The sequence below is a fragment of the Mastomys coucha genome, unplaced genomic scaffold (assembly GCF_008632895.1).
Source record: "Mastomys coucha isolate ucsf_1 unplaced genomic scaffold, UCSF_Mcou_1 pScaffold23, whole genome shotgun sequence".
NCBI lineage: Eukaryota > Metazoa > Chordata > Mammalia > Rodentia > Muridae > Mastomys > Mastomys coucha.
The window spans coordinates 14,961-31,603 of NW_022196906.1; the positions used below are offsets into that span (position 1 = coordinate 14,961).

The following is a 16,643-nucleotide window of genomic DNA, read 5'->3' on the forward strand; positions in this document are numbered from 1 at the left end:
TGTGTATTGTTTTCTCCTAGTATAAGAGGTGTGACAAAACATTTAATTTTCTAGAAACTGTTGTTTACCCAAGCTAAAGATGTAATTAATAATTTTGAAAAATAACTTTTATAAAATGTATTACCAACTAGTAAATATTCTTAATTGTGTAAGTTGTTTATGATAGAAATATACCTACAGATATTGTGGGGCCTCTTTTAAAGATATGATTTTCTGAGATGACACTACTTTTCAGTGCACTCTTTTCATATGTCATGTTTAATCTTCATAAGCTCCTAGAATCTTGGATGTATTTCCAATTGAGGAAAAATGCATAAGTACACATTTGTATTGCACCTAACCAGATCTATGAATTAGGTCAGATTAAATGAAAAAACAGGTTAAAAAATAAGTGTGTCCCAAATGGGATCACTAAATGGATTTTTAAACAAAAGCGATGTTTTGAAAGGGGAGTAGAAAAAGAATACAAACAAAAATCTAAAAGGAAAAACAAAGTTCAGAAATTCTAATTTCTACATTAGAGGAAGGATAATTAATCATTGATACTGGTGCTGTTGAGAAGAGTTAATCTATAGAAAAGATGTTCAGTCTTCATATTCAAGAAAACAGACACTGATATTATATAAAACATATTGGGCTGTGTCATATATTTAAGGATTGAACAAGATCCAAATTAAAGGTATCACTTCTGCCACCAAGGATATATTGTAAACTAAATGTAGCAATCTTATGATGTTAATTATGGGATAGAGCTGTGAACTTGGTAGAAAAGGATTTCCTGCTAATGTATTTTTTCTAGTGGTGGTATATAGAAAGTGATAAATGTTTAATAGTACTATCCATTAATTTCCCCAACACACACACACACACCAAAAGACACAGAGATAGACATCTGGATTAAAACGAACACAGGGACTAATGAATTCTTTAAGGTAATTTATTCTTATTAAGGTTGCAAAAGTCTTAACTACACCAGTTCTGAGTTCTGAGTTATAGCCATATGAAAGCCTAATGAGACTGATCACTTTCTTCTGGAGTGGCCTCCCTGTTGTTTCTCTACTTACCATCACTGATTACTTATTACTTTTCTATCTTGGGCTAGACTTTTTAATTTCTTTTCAAAGTTTCCCTTTTATTTCTGGCTTTCACATTTGATTCCACCATGCTTTGTTGATGCATGTTTGCTTCTGCTTCAATGTAAGTTCTTGTCTTGATAGGTATATTTGTACCTACCACGCACATGGCAATTACTATGAGAGCTGTTGATATAATTAGTGTGTTACCTTCACACATGATAATTTCTTATCCATTTGGTAAGAAAGTGAGAAACATCATTTATAAAAAGCCATAGAAAGAAAACATGGTTAATTGCTCAATGTTAAATTGTTCATGCTGCAGACATATGTCAAATTTATAAATGTAGCATTTTGTATTTGAGCTTCAATATCTTTTGCCAATATAAGCACATTTGCCTGTCTAGTTAGAGTTTACACAATGGAGAAGATAAGTTGTTATCTTTTTTTTTCTTTTTCTTTTTTTAGTGACTTCAGTGGGACTAGAGTCCAATTCACTAAGCAGTCATAGATTGTACAATATTTATTATAGAAAACTGGATTTAAGAATTAAGTGCTATGTTTGTCTGAGTGATTTGCTGGTTTAACTCTACTTTCATTTCCATTAGAATATTTTAAGAGTATTTTTCTGCAGAAATTTTACTTATATCTTTTAGTTAACTTTACAAAAGGTGGAATGCTTACACAATAATGGGTTGGAATACAGGAGAAACATGATGCCTTTCCTAATAAGTTTGCCATAAAATCTACTGCTCTTTAGGCTATCTTTAGATCAGTAGTTCAACATATTATTCCACATATCAGATATTTACATAACAATTCCTAACAGTGACAAACTTACACTTATGAAGTAGCAAGAAAATAATTTAATGTTTGGGGCAATAATGATAACATTAAGAACTTTATTGAAGTGTTGCAGCAGTAGGAAGGTTGAGAGTCACTGTATTAGGATTTACTAAAAAAGCAATCAATACTTTTAGTATCCTAACCAAAATACCAGCTGAATTCCACAAGGCCTATAGAAAGTTGGAGGAGTCTCCTATGGGGAGATGTAGTAGTTACTTGAGAATAAAAAAGTAGGAGGTTAGCATCAGACTTATTAGTCAAATCTCCCTCTTCCTACTTCAGTGGCATAGAAAAGATAAAATATATAAATACATGTTTGGATTGTACCTGACCAGATCTATGAATAAGGTCAGATTAAATGAAAAAACAGTTTAAAAATAAGTGTGGCCTAAATGGGATCACTAAATGGATTTTAAACAGAACTGATGCTTGGAAAGGAGAGTAGAAAAAGAATACAAACAAAATCTAAAAGGAAAAACAAAGTTCAGAAATTCTAATCTCTACATTAGTATAGTTAATGTAGGTCTCCCAGAATCCAATACAAATAAAGTTTGCGTAGGCATAGGTCTTGGTAGTAGAGACTAGCACTCACAGAAACCTGAGTTAAATCCTCCACCACACAGAAATAAATACAATAAAGAAGACCAGTCACAAACTAAAATCATTTACAGTATTTTCTTGGTCTTGTCTTTTATAAAAATATAATAGAGATTATTTCATTATTTTCTATTTTTATTTTTAACAAAGAATTGTGGGAAGTATTTAATTGAAAATATACTGTAATATATGTGGGGCCTTTAAAGTATATGAAATGAAAATTTGGTACTGTAGTTTGAATATGACTTGCCCATCTGTGTAGGAAGTGGAAATGATAAAAAAAAACTGCAACAACTTTATACTCCTAAAGATGAATATTAATTAGGTCATTGAAAGTGCTGCCTTTGGAAGGAATTAATACAATTCTCACAGGGTTCCTGATATTTCTTTCAATAGTGTATCGAGAGGCTGGGAAGCAGTTTAAAACACTGGCTGTTTTTCTAGAGAACTCAGTTTTAATTCCCACTCACACATGGTGGCTCACAACCACCTGTAACTCCAGAATCAGGGAATCTATTACCCTCTTCTGATCTCCAAGAGCACTATATATACTTAGGGAACAGACATATAAGCAAGTAATATATCAATAATAGAAAAATAATAAATATCTTCTCTGTCTTCATGTCACCATGTCACAGACAATCCCAAGATGATTCTGTGTGCTTCTTGAGATACAGCCAAGGTACTGAAAAAACAGGACAATTAATCTTAGACATTTGACTTACCGAACTATAAAATGAACAAATAATGTTTCATTTTCAAAATGCTATATATTTTTTATTTTATGTGTATGAGTGCTTTGCTTCATGTATGTTTGTCTGTGTAGTGTCATCAAAAAGCAGAAGACACCAGATTTCTTAGAACTGAAGTTACAGATGGTTGTGAACCGCCATTTGGTTACTAAGACCTAAGAGCAGCTAATGCTTTTAACCACTAAGTTACTTCTCTAGATCCTTAAATAAATTTTCATTATAAGTATGTATTTCAAGCAGATTGTTATAGAAATAGATAATGCATGAATACATTTAGCAATTCCCAAGTGAGCCATCCTACTCATTTCCTAAATACTTATTTTTTGACAGAAAACAATTAGAATGAAAGAACCATCTTGTGTGCGAAATACAACTAACTAAATAAATGATATTCAAGCAAAACCAAATCAAAACAACCACAATGAAACAAATAATAAAACATAACAAATAAAAATAATAGAGTATTATTATAAGTATTCTATATTCACAGCCATTTGTGAAACTTGCAGAACTGTTACTGTCAAATTGCAAATTCTTAGACATTTTAAAGTGAAGGTAATTTAACACAACTGTGATCTAAGTGGTGCATGAACATACTGATATCTACTGCTTTTTATAGTTGGTTGATCATTGTGAAGAAGCTAACTCTGTGTGAAGAGGGTAGCAATTATATTTGCTCTTAAGTATCACTATACATGATGATTTGATGAGATTTCTCTTTAACTTCATGTTTGTGTTTGTGTATCTGTGTTTGTGTGTGCAGGCACAGAGGTAGATGAATTTGAATATGCATACAGAGAATACACAAACACACAAAACCCCAGTGTTATTCTTCAGGCACAGTTCACCTTTCTTTTCCTTCTCCTTCTCTTCTCTTTGTTGATATTGTTGAAACATAATCTCTTTTTTGAAACTCCTGAAGGTTAAGATGACTAGTCATGACCCCAGCAATCTTTCTGCCTAACCTCCTACTTCTGCTTGGCCAGCTCGCGTATTAAGCTGGCCATGCTATCACAGCTGGCATGCTTATATATACACTGAGGATCAAATTCAATGATTTTGCTTTTTGCATGTAAGGCAAGCGCATTATTGGCTGAACCACTTCCCCACAACCCTTAACACATTTTGATTTAATAAATTCTTTGATGTTTTACTCATGGTATTTACTTCAGGATCTTAGTCTCATGGTAACACAATTATTACTTCTGAATGTATTGCTTCAGACAGAAAGCACTGTTTTCTGTTTTCAGCTGAATTCTATCCTGATTCCACACTAAATACTTCCTCAGGAAAAATCAGCAAAACTGAATTTCATATATCAGAATTGTGCGTATAAAACATGAATATTTAATGAAAATAAAGTGACATGTGCCAAGCAAGTTGCTTCGAAGTGTTTCCGCTATGTTAGGTCATAACTGACTTTTATCAGGTATTAAGCAACTCTGAAGACCTTACAGGTTAGAAGAAGCCTTTGGAGAAGAAAATTTTGTAAGAAAGTAAAAGCCATTTTTCCACTTCAGGTTTTGCTTTTAAGCATAGTTGCAAAATAAAATATGAAAATGTTTTCTCTTTGTTAATATTTAGTGTCTTCTTATTCCTTCCCTAGATGACAGCTTAATTGCCTTTCTTCAAGAAGTAAAACCCAGCCAGATATGAGACACATTTGTAAGATGTTCAAGTAATGGTGGCCAAGAATAGCTAGTTTGTGTCATTTTAAAAACAGTATAAGAGGAAATTTTCACTGATATTTACTTATTTGTGTGTGTGTGTGTGTGCATGTGTGTGTCTCTCTGAATTATATCAAGTACATAAAAATACCTATAGATGGTATTGTGTTCCCTGCAAGTAAAGTTAGAGATGGCTACAAGCTTCCATGTGGTAGTTGGGAACAAAAATTGGCTCATCTGCATGAACAGTAAGTCATCTTAACAGTGGGGTCATCTCTCCAGCTCCATATATGTTAATAATAAAAGTTGATTTGACATTATGTATTACTTGTAATAACAAATAATTTTTAAATTACCTAGCACAACAATCTTTTTATTCTATATTTAAAGCATCTTTAATCTCTGGTGAGTTTTAAAATACTGAATATATAGCATTTAAAAAATATTTTCCATAATTAATATGGCTTGTAATAAATGCTTATTTATTACATATGTGTATTTATTTCAGTTATCTGCTGAATGTTTTAGACAGATATCTACTATTTTGTTATTTATAAGATAAATGAGTTGTTTTTATAGGAGATTCTAATTGTTAAAAACTTCTGCTATATCTCAAATATTGTACCTTTGCTTTAGAAAGATAATTACTTTTTTGTAATAAATTATATTGAGAGTTCTACATAGTTTTTAGAAAAAAATAACTTCATTTGTTCTATGGGAATACTAAAGCCCAAACTAAATTATCCTGAGAAAAACAGTTACTAAGTGATAAATAACATTTTGTCACAAAGTCTCAAGAATTTACTCTTCAAGTTTAATCTGTTGCTATTCTGTAGTCAGATAACACAAATTAGATTCTATTTGAACTTAATCTAGGGAATTTGAAGTAATGCTAAACATCATTACCTCATAGGATTTTGTCTCCAGTTCGTTAAGGTTTCTTTTATTTCTCTTTCATGGCATTTGTCCAGATGTTCCAATTTCAAAAGCTCCAATCATTACTCAAATGCACATAATTTTTAAACTTTCCAGCATTGGTATATTTTCTGGATCCAAAATAGTAGGTGTCCCTAGGTGACTGCAAATAGATTATATTGAACTGAAAAGTAACTACTACAAATCTGTTTTAGCTAAATGTTTTAGGTCAAAATTTAAAACATCTCCTTTTTCTTCTTCTATGCATCACCTAGTACTTACAGTGTATTTTCATGTTCAGTTAGTTTATTCTTTACATATTTATTAATTTGATTCAGTCCTTAAATATCATTTGCCACTGGGCGAGTAGCTATCATGGTTGTAATAAAATCTACTTTGTTGTTTAACATTTTCTCTAGTCTACTTCCAATCCACTTAACACAGTGTAGCTACAGAAAGCACTCTTAATATCCATGTCACTTTTTCTCCTGGGCTAGATGAAAACTTGCAGTGGTGACTCATTCATCTTTTTAGAGAAGACTCAGGCTCATTAATTGATCTATTTATATAAGTTTACATGGACTGCCTCTCGAGCCTCATTTTATATGATTCTACCAGGAGGTAACATATATAGCTTCAAGTATAAGAGGTTTTGGTTCTATATAATCATATTCATTGGCTTTGAAATTCTAGTCTATACATGGATAAACACAAGTGGTTAGGTTTCATTAAAATGGGTACATGTTACCTAAAATGTGCACTAAATACCATTTAGGAATGAGAATAATTGGGAAATTCACAGTAGTAAAGAAATTCAATGTGACTATCTTTGTAAACTTTTCCCTGTAGCAGAAAAATCTACTTGAGTCAACTTGATTCCCCATTTTGGTAGTAAATCTAGTTCCTATGGGTTTCCTATTCAAATAGCTGCCTATGGAATTTCTTTTCTGGATCTAGGTATCCTGATACTTAGTTACTTCTGGGCCATTATATGCTGCTCCTTTTGTGAGCAAAAAGAATGCAAGAGTTACAGGATTATATTAAATTGTAACAGGATTTGAGAGTCATTAATAAGAGAAAAGGCCAAGTGCAGTCAGGGTGAATTGAATGCAAGACATCCATGAGTGTTGGTAAGAAATATGAAGACTAAGACAGAGATAAGTGGTATTCTTTGAGTGCAATAGTTAGGAAATCCCACCCATTTGACATCATCACCTGAAGTATACATGTTCCCTCCCTGATCCAGTTCTACCCAGTATGCTCTACTCATCTTTTTTCTTTATTATATATTATATTGTATTATATTATATTATATTTTTATTTTTTGGCAAACATTCCACACTTCCATGTGATCTTTTGCCAGAGCAACCATGTTGCTAGAATAAAAGCCCTCTACACAATACCCTTAAGAAAATATGAAGTTCATGGAATTTAATATAAATTAATTCTGAGTTAAAAACCTAAAAGCATAGTAATAACCCAAAAATGGCTGTGAAGAATGCTACACGATGTGATTTTTATTGAAACTTTCTGGATGAGTTTAGCTATTGTTGACATACAATAATGAACTTACTAATTGAATATTATGCTTATAGAAAATTTTATTTAAAACATTGCAGAAATCCTTTCCAGGAGAAGTGGGTGTAAATTTTTTGTTATGGCAAATGATAAGTTAAAGGAACCAAAAGAAAAAAAAAACTTTAGTACCTGATTAAAAATCTTGAAGAGAAATTTTTTCTATAATAAAATATGATATGCAAGGCACTAAAATATAGCCATTTTAATAATCTCTACAATCTCAAGCCTAAATTATTTTCTTTGTATGTATCCTAATAAGACATCAGTGTGACTATATACTTTTCATTTGAAGAACAAAATGTTACCTTCCCCAATGGGACTATTTTATTGTCAGACAATTTTCTAACTTATGCTGTAACTTACGCTATTCCAGAATCAGTATCTAAATTGAAATGAATGACTCTCAAATAAAGAATTATGCTGCTATCTGAAATTGTTTCTTTTAATCTTAAAAAAAAAAATACAAGAAACTCTGTTGTAAGACAGGTCTTATTTTTGGCATGTAAAGAATAAAAGTCTACATTTTAAATATAGAGGATTGTGCTCCTTACCCTGACTGTATAATAGTGAAATAGTAATTGAGTAAGATAGAGTATTTAACCTCTAAACAATCCTAAAATGGCAGTATTTTAATCTTTTCAAACATTCACATTTTGAGAACAATTATATACCCTTTCCACTTCAGATAACTCATGATGCTGAAAGTCAGGGTTATACAATGTTAAAGGCACATCACCATCATATAACTGCAAAAGCTTGAAGTGCATTTCTTCCATGCTTAAGTAATGTGGAGAATTAATTTTTAGGTGTTAAGACCAGGATCCACAATGGTTTAAAAAAGCAGATGACTGCTGTTAAAAGTTATCATGACCATCCATACAAGATGTGGCTCTGTTTTTTTTAATAGATTTATAGGACAATCTTTCAAAAGTAAGCCTTGCAGATTATTCACATAAGGATTCTTAATTTCATTTGTACATTATTCAGTTAGAGATATTCCTCTAAACTATTATATAACATGTTTAACTTCTATTATTTTAAATGCTACTAGAGCAAGTCAAGCTTTTATCATCTCTTTGCTAGAATACTGCTTTAGGTTGCCAACTAGTCTCATCATATTTCTTCCTGGCTTTATCTTGCTTACAGACTTTACTATCTAACAGCAAGTATTCTGGTTCTAAAGTAGAGCCCAGATCATACTTTTACGTGCTTAAAAATCTTCCAATGGCATCCTTCAGTGACCCTGTAAAAGTATCTTGATCACTTTTGTTTCCTGATCATTATTTTCTAGTCATGCCATCATTTTATTCTCTGAATGACAGCTCTATCTCTCTATCTCCCTCTCCCCCTCCCATCTCTTTTTCTGGGGGGTGTGTTTGTGTGTGTTTTCAAATTCCCAGAAGACTATTTTCCTTCAGTGAAACCTCCTCTGACAATTCTATCCAGGCCACCCTACCTCAGCCTATCTTCACTCGTATTTTTCATATTTTAACCTTCCTATGTATCTACATTAGCTACTCTCTAATAGTATGCAAGTGCCTTATTTAGGGCTTTTATTACTGTGAAGAGACACTTTGACCATGGAAACTCTTATAAAATAAACTATTTAATTGTGTTCAAGGTTTAGTTCATTAATGTAAACGCAATCATGACAACATGCAGACAGACATGGTGTTAGAGAGGTAGCTCCAATTTACAACTGGATGATTGGCAGGCATCAGGAAGAGAAGGTGACAGTGGACAAGGCTTGGGTATCTTCAACCTCAAAGCTCAGTCCCAGTGACATGCTTTCTCCAACAAGGTCATACCCAGTCCAACAAGACTCCTAAAAATGTCACCTCCTATGGGCCTCTGGGGACCATTTTTACTCAAACCACCACACTATGTATGTATCCATCTCCTTGGTTGATTATTCTTAGTGTGCATTGAAATATTGTGTGTATGGTAAGGCAGGTGGATAGTTCAAGCATCATGATTGGCAGGAAAATGATCAGCATAAAACAAGAAGGAAAATTCAGATTAGGCCTACTTAGTCAGCACTAGTTCAAACTTCTAAAGAGTCTAACACAAGGACTTTTATTTACACATACTTTAAAGGGTCCCTGGTGTTATACAACCCTGAATGCATAAGGAGGCATAACTACATTGAAACTAAACTCAAAGTACATGTCTTTTTTTTTTTTTTTTTAACCAAAGAAGGTGGCTACATGTCCTAGCTTAGGTCCTTAGGGAAGGATCTGGCATAGCCTTGGTCATACAGATAATGTAGAGGCCATTTGAGCTATAAAGTACATATTGTATCTCCCTGAGGATAGATTGTATTGACTGAAAAACAAATCAAATCTAAAGATAAGGTCTCGGGTGGGAAAGTCTGGGATAAACACTCTGTGGAATTTGAATGAGGTCTGCCTGTAGAGATAGCGAAGATCACCAGATCATTAACAGCACCCTCTTCCATCCTTCTAGGTAGAAAACAGTATACATTTCCTCTTTTGAGGAGACAAATATGCGTGATTAACATGATTTCTCCAATGCATATTTGTAAGCATTCATGCCTTCTACGGAATTATTATTCCAGGAGGAAAAGGATTTATCTCTTGAATTTCATTTGAGTTATGTATGTCGCTGACAGTAACTACATTTTTATTTTTAATGAAATAGCAGCCTTCTTGAAGGAGAAGAGTTAGCCATGTCCCCAGGACAATTGAGCTTTGCTCATAAGATAAAAGATTTAATCAACCAAAATGAGAGAGATTAAATTGAATATAAGTGACAATTTCATTTTGTAAATAGATTAATAATACCATAGAGCTGTCTACTAAATTTCTCAGTTTCATACAGCTGGCCAGTGGTAAGATGAAAAGCAAAGCCCAAGTTTCCAAAGTCTATTCAAATACTGGTTGGTGGTATTTAAGAAGTCTGAGCTTTAGATTATAAATGGTAGTACTAGCAGAATGTGTCTGGGAGACGGTAGTACAGTTGCAATGAAAATTTAGCCTCTGGTTCTGAGTTCTAACAGAGAATAAAAGTGCCTGTAGTCTGAGCATAATTCTATAGTAGTGGTCCTGAACATAATTACAGTATTCTCCTCTGAAGGCACTAACTCCACTCCACTAATCTTCTAAACACACACACACACACACACACACACACACACACACAATATTTTTTACCAAGACAGGATGTTACATAATGTCAAATAAGATGCTATATATTAAATCATTCCTCAGAATACCCTAACATATTGGTTCAAGCTGAAGTTTCAATGTCATTGCCTGAGATCTAGAGAATTTTTTTATAACATATAGTCAAGTATTTTCCTTATATCTTTGATTTGATCTTTGAGTTATCTGTTTAAGACCATATGGGTTGTCCATCCCAAGTGTCTGAGATTCTAAGGATAGGACTCAGATGACCTATCATTAAACCTCTGAACATAGTTCTCATCTACCAGAGAGACAAACTGTCTCAGTTTGTAATGGCAGATTAGATTATCCACCCCAGTCCACTTATCTGTTAGCATATATAGATTCTAAATATCTCCTCAGCATCTGTTCAAGCTATTGAAGGAGACAGAGGAGTGGCACCAAACCTGTTCTTTCCTTCCTTTCCCTCATCACATGTTCCCAATACATCTGGGTTTCCAATTTGAGTGCTCTGCCATATGCCTGGGAACTTAGATAAAACACCCTGAATTAAACATGTAGCAAAGCCAAACCCATATTTTAAAAAATTAGAATGTGAATGATCAGTGTCAAAGTGCTTAGTTCCTTAACATCATTAATTTATTCTTTTCAAGTAAGTTTATTATATAAATAAAGTGGTTAGATGAATACTAGACTGATTTAAGGTATGGAAGAAAAAACATAGAGGAGTTATGTGGAATGGATTATAATTATTATTGCTTGTCTTCAGTGTCAAGATGAAGAAAGAGAAACATGATTGGCAAGGTTATGCAGAAGATCTACAAAAGATTCTGAAACACACTGTTGTCAATAACCATATAACAATCACAGAGCAGGTAAATCAGAAGGCTTTACCTGGCTTCTTACCATTACTGAGGAAGTAGACTTGAGAAAAGATGATGTTCAGTTCACATAGAAAATACCTTCTGATTTCTAGCTGCTGCTCCACACATCCCATCCCATTGCTTCATAGGCATTCAACACTAGTTGGATAGTTGTTTAATAGTGTGGAAAAATTAAATCAACCCTCTCCTTAGCATTTTTCATGTTCCCCCAGGAATCTGCTCAGGCTTTTCCAGTCAACAGTTCCAGACAATGTCAGCTATTTTTTCGGTTCCAAATGTCCCATGAAGCACATATCCACTGGGCTCACTTTGCAGGTGATGGTTTTTGAATAAGTATTTGCCTTCCTCCTGTACCATGATGCATCTACTGCACATTTCTCCACAGAGATAATTATGCATTCAGTCCCTATTAAGACAATCACTACTGTGACCATCTCCCATGCTCATGGATTGGCAGGATTAATATAGTAAAAATGGCCTTCTTGCCAAGATTCAATGCAATCCCCATCAAAATCCCAAATCAGTTCTTCACAGAGTGAAGAAGATCAATTTTCAAATTCACTTGGAATAACAAAAAATCCAGGGTAGTGAAAACTATTGTCAACATTAAAAGAACTTCTAGGAGAATCACCACCCCTGGCCTCTGTATTGTACTACAGAGCAACAGTGATAAAAACTGCATGGTATTGGTACAATGAAAGGCAGGTAGATCAATGGAATAGAACTGAAGACCAGAAATGAACCCACATACCTATGGTCACTTGATCTTTGACAAAGGAGCTAAAACCATCCAGTGCAAAAAGGACAGCATTTTCAACAAATAGCACTGGTTCAACTGGAGGTCTGTATGTAGAAGAATGCAAATCGATCCATTCTTATCTCCTTGTGCAAAGCTCAAGTCCAAGTGGATCAAGGACCTCCACAAAAAACCAGATACACTGAAATTAATAGAAGAGAAAGTGGGGAAGAGCCTTGAACACGTGGGAACAGGAGAAAATTTCCTGAATAGATCATGGCTTAAGCTCTAAGATCAACAATAGACAAATGGGACCTCATAAAATTGCAAAGTTTCTATAAGGCAAAGGACACTGTCAATAGGACAAAATGACAACCAACAGTTTGAGAAAAGATCTTTACCAATCCTATGTCCAATATAGGGGTAATATCCTTAAATACAAAGAAATCAAGAAATTAGACTCCAGAGAACCAAATAACCCTATTAAAAATTGGTTACAGAGCTAAACAGACAATTTTCAACTATGAAATATTGAATAACCAAGAAGTACCTAAAGAAATGATCAGCATCCTTAGTCATCAGGGAAATGCAAATCAAAGTAACCCTGAAATTCTACCTCACATCCCTCAGAATGGCTAACATCAAAAATTCTGGTGACAGCTGATGCTGGGGAGGATATGGCAAAAGAGAAACACTTCTCCATTGCTGGTGGGTTTACAACCACTTTGGTAATCAGTCTGACATTTCCATAGAAAATTGGAAATAGTTCTTCTTGAAGACCCAACTATACCACTCCCAAGCATATATCCAAAATATGCTGCAACATATGACAAGGACACATGCTCCACTATGTTCATAGTAGCCTTATTTATAGCCAGAAGCTGGGAAGAACCCAGATGTCCTTCAAAAGAGGAATGGATACAGAAAACGTGGTACATTTACACCATGGAGTAGTACTCAGTTATTAAAAACAGGTGTCTTTTTTACTCAATGCCTCTTTAGAGATATCTTCCTATTTACTTGCATTTTACTCTATTCTAGATTGCTGATATGAGACCTATCTAATTTTTTTTTCAAAGTACTTAGTGCTATTCACGTTAATCTTTCAATGAATGGGGTACATTGTGCCTTCACTTTCATTGAATTCTAAAGTCTTCCATTTCCTTCTTTACTTCTTTCCTGAACCAGAGATCATTGAGTAGAGAGTTGTTTGGTTTCTCTGTGTATATAGGCTTTCTAGTATTTCCGTTGAAGTCTAGTATTTATCCATAGTGGTCTGATAAGATACAAGCCATTATTTGAATTTTCTTGTATCTTTTGAGGCATACTTTTTGACTGAGTATATGATCAATTTTTGAGAAGATCCAGTGACATGCTTAGAAAAGTTGCATGCTTTTTCATTTTTGTGAAATGTTCTGTAGATATCTCCTAGATCCATTTGAGTGACAATATCTGTTAGTTTCATTATATCATTATTTATTTTCTGTTTCAGTAACATGTCCATTTGTTAGAGTGGGGTATTAAAGTCTCCCGTTATTAATGTGTGGGATTCAATGTATAATGTAATGTTTAGTGATTTTTCTTTTACAAATATGGGCACCCTTTCATTTGGGGTGTAGGTGTTCAGAATTCAAAAGCCTTCCCAGTAGATTTTTCCTTTGATGAGTATTGTGTCCTTCTCTGTCTCTTTTGAATAATTTTGGTGGAATATTTATCTTTTCAGATATTAAAATGGCTAGTAATATCTGTCTTTATTGCAGAATTATGCATCCTGTTTTGCATCCATTTTATAGCCTGTGTCTTTTTACTAGGGAATTGAGTCCACTGATGTTGAGAGATATTAATCACCTGTAATTGTTAATTTCTGTTATTTTGATGTTGGTGTTTGTGTGTGTGTGTGTGTGTGTGTGTGTGTGTGTGTGCACGTGCTATGATTGTTTTGTTTTTGTGGTATAAAATTAAACATTTCATCTAGGTTTTTTTCCCCTTTTTTTCCTTTTGTTGTAGTTAACCTCCTTGAGTCACTATTGGGGTAGATTTGTGGATATTCTTTAAATTTGACTTTGTCTTGAAATTTTGTTTTCTCCATTTGTGGTGATTGAGAGTTTTGCTGCGTGTAGTAGTCATGATTAGTACTTTTGGTTTTTTAGAGGTTCAAAGATAACTGTCCAGGCCCTTTTATCTTTTAGAGTCTTGGTTGAGAAGTTGAGTTATTCTGAGAGATCTGTCTTTGTATATTACCTGGCCTTTTTTCCGTGCAATTTCTAGTAGTCTTTCTTTGTTCTATACATTTAGTGTTTTGATTATTATGTGGTGGGAGGCCTTTGTTTTCTGTCTCAAACTTATTGGTGTTCTGTAAGTGTTCTGTATGTTTATAGGCATCTCTTTCTTTGAATTGAGTAAGTTTTGTTCTATAATTTTTTTTTGAAAGTATTTTCTGGTCCTTGAAACTGTGACTCTTCAGCTTTATCTCTTATTATTACTCTCTGATTAGACCTTTTCATGATATCCCATATTTCCTGGATGTTTTGTGCCAGGAATTTCTTTAGACAACATTTTCTTTTTTTCTTTTTCTTTTTTGGAAGTATTCTTCCAGAAATATTTTAATAAAAATTGTTCCTTTTCCAAGAAACACCTACAGCATGTCCATCAGTAAAAGAGAACTATAACAAAATAGAAAATTTACCATATGGCACCATGTCTCTGCGGGAAGGGCCTCTCATCCCACGACTCGGCCCACCACAGGGGCCACCAGGTTCCTAAAGGTGGTTATCCCTGCGGGGGCTTTCTCTGGCAGCTTGAGTCTTCTTCTCTTCTCCATTCAGGCAGACTGCTCCTCGGAACATGATGGGCCTGTTATTAAGGACCTTCTGAACAGGTTCAGAATCATCAAACACAACAAAACCGAAATTGGGTAACTTCCCACCACTGTTGATGAGCAGCTCCACCACATTCCCATAATTTTGGGAAAAAACAACAACAACAACAACAACAACAACAACAAAAAACCCAAAAAAACAAAAAACCCTTCATCCAACTTGTCAACCTCATGTGGTAGGTTCCCAATGAAAAACTGGTGACTGTCAGGGTGCCTCACCACCCTTTAAGGTTTCACATCTCCTGGTTCACCAGCCTCATGGATTGGTCGGGGTCTTCTCTGAGGAGGGATATTGATCTGCTGCTCTCGAACTCTCTGATCTTTCTGAGGCCTTTGTGGTGGAATCTGAGAGTCAGTTTTAGATTCTGGACTGGGCTGTGATGCTATCACTTTGACCATATGAGGTGGTGTCCCTGTCACTGGAACAGCCCCACTGGGAGAAGGTTCTTACTAGTCACAGGTGCCCAAGAAAATGTCCTCAAGTCCTTCTGTGCTGGGGCCACGTCTGCCGGGGCCAGGAAGTGCTCTTCTACACATCCTCAGGAGCAGCTTCTTCCAGTGCAGGCTCAGGCTTGTCCTCCTGAATGTCGGACACAGGTTCAGGCTTCTGCTCTGGCTCCAGCTCTGGTTCCAGTTCCACAGCAGGCTCCTCTAAATGCTTCTCCAAGTCATTGCTGACAGTCTGATCATAGAAAGTTCCAGAATCATCCAGACACCTCTGGTGTCTGCTGTCTTTCTTCAGGTTCTTCTACTTCTTCCTCGGATTCCTCTTGAGGCTCTGTGACAAAGCAACCGAAGATCTCATTTTGGTATCTGAAGATGTCCTGAACTTAGAATTTGTTGGTATCTGAAGATGTGAACATAGAATTTGTTGGCAACAGAGCCCTCAGGATCAAGGACAAAGGTCTGCATGAACCTCTGCAGAGCCTGATTGTTGTTGGACAGTAGCCCCATCACTTGAACCACCACCCCATCATTCAGAGTTGGGTGAGGACACACTTGGCAGATCTTGGTGTGGCAGTTGGTGAAGTTTCGTGACATCACTTTCCTGTGGATTTCCTTCTGCCCGTGGAGTGCATGTGCTTGCTTCCTGTTGGAATCCAAGTCCCCGTGGGCATAGGAAGAGTTCTTTCCATAAAATCTGTGCAGCACGTCCAGGGCCTGGTTCAGCAGGGTATTGCCACAGAAACTCCCGCTGGAGCGGCAGGGAACTAGGCTCCTCCATTACCATGGCTTTGGGGGATTCAACCTGCTCAGCAGAGGGGGTGAGGGCAGGACTGCTGCATGGGAGGAGGTGGCAGCATCCCTCATGCAATTTCCTAGATTTACCATTTTCATTTACTGGTGTTACAATTTCTTCTATGGCATCGTCTACATCTGGGATTCTCTTTTCTATCTCTTGTGTTGGCAATACTTGCATCTGTTTCTCCTATTCTCTTTCCTGGGTTTTCTATCTCCAGGATTCCTTCAGTTTTTGTTATCCTTATTTTTTATATTTCCATTTTCTGGTCTTGAACAGTTTTCTTTATTTCCTACACCTCTTTAATTATATTTTCCTCCATTTCTTTAAG

The 16,643-nt window shown here is 35.1% G+C and overlaps 1 pseudogene; it reads right to left on the reverse strand.

The window, feature by feature from the left end:
• Positions 1-14,880: 14,880 nt before the first annotated feature.
• On the reverse strand, positions 14,881-16,318 carry LOC116072544 (annotated as a pseudogene).
• Positions 16,319-16,643: the final 325 nt, after the last annotated feature.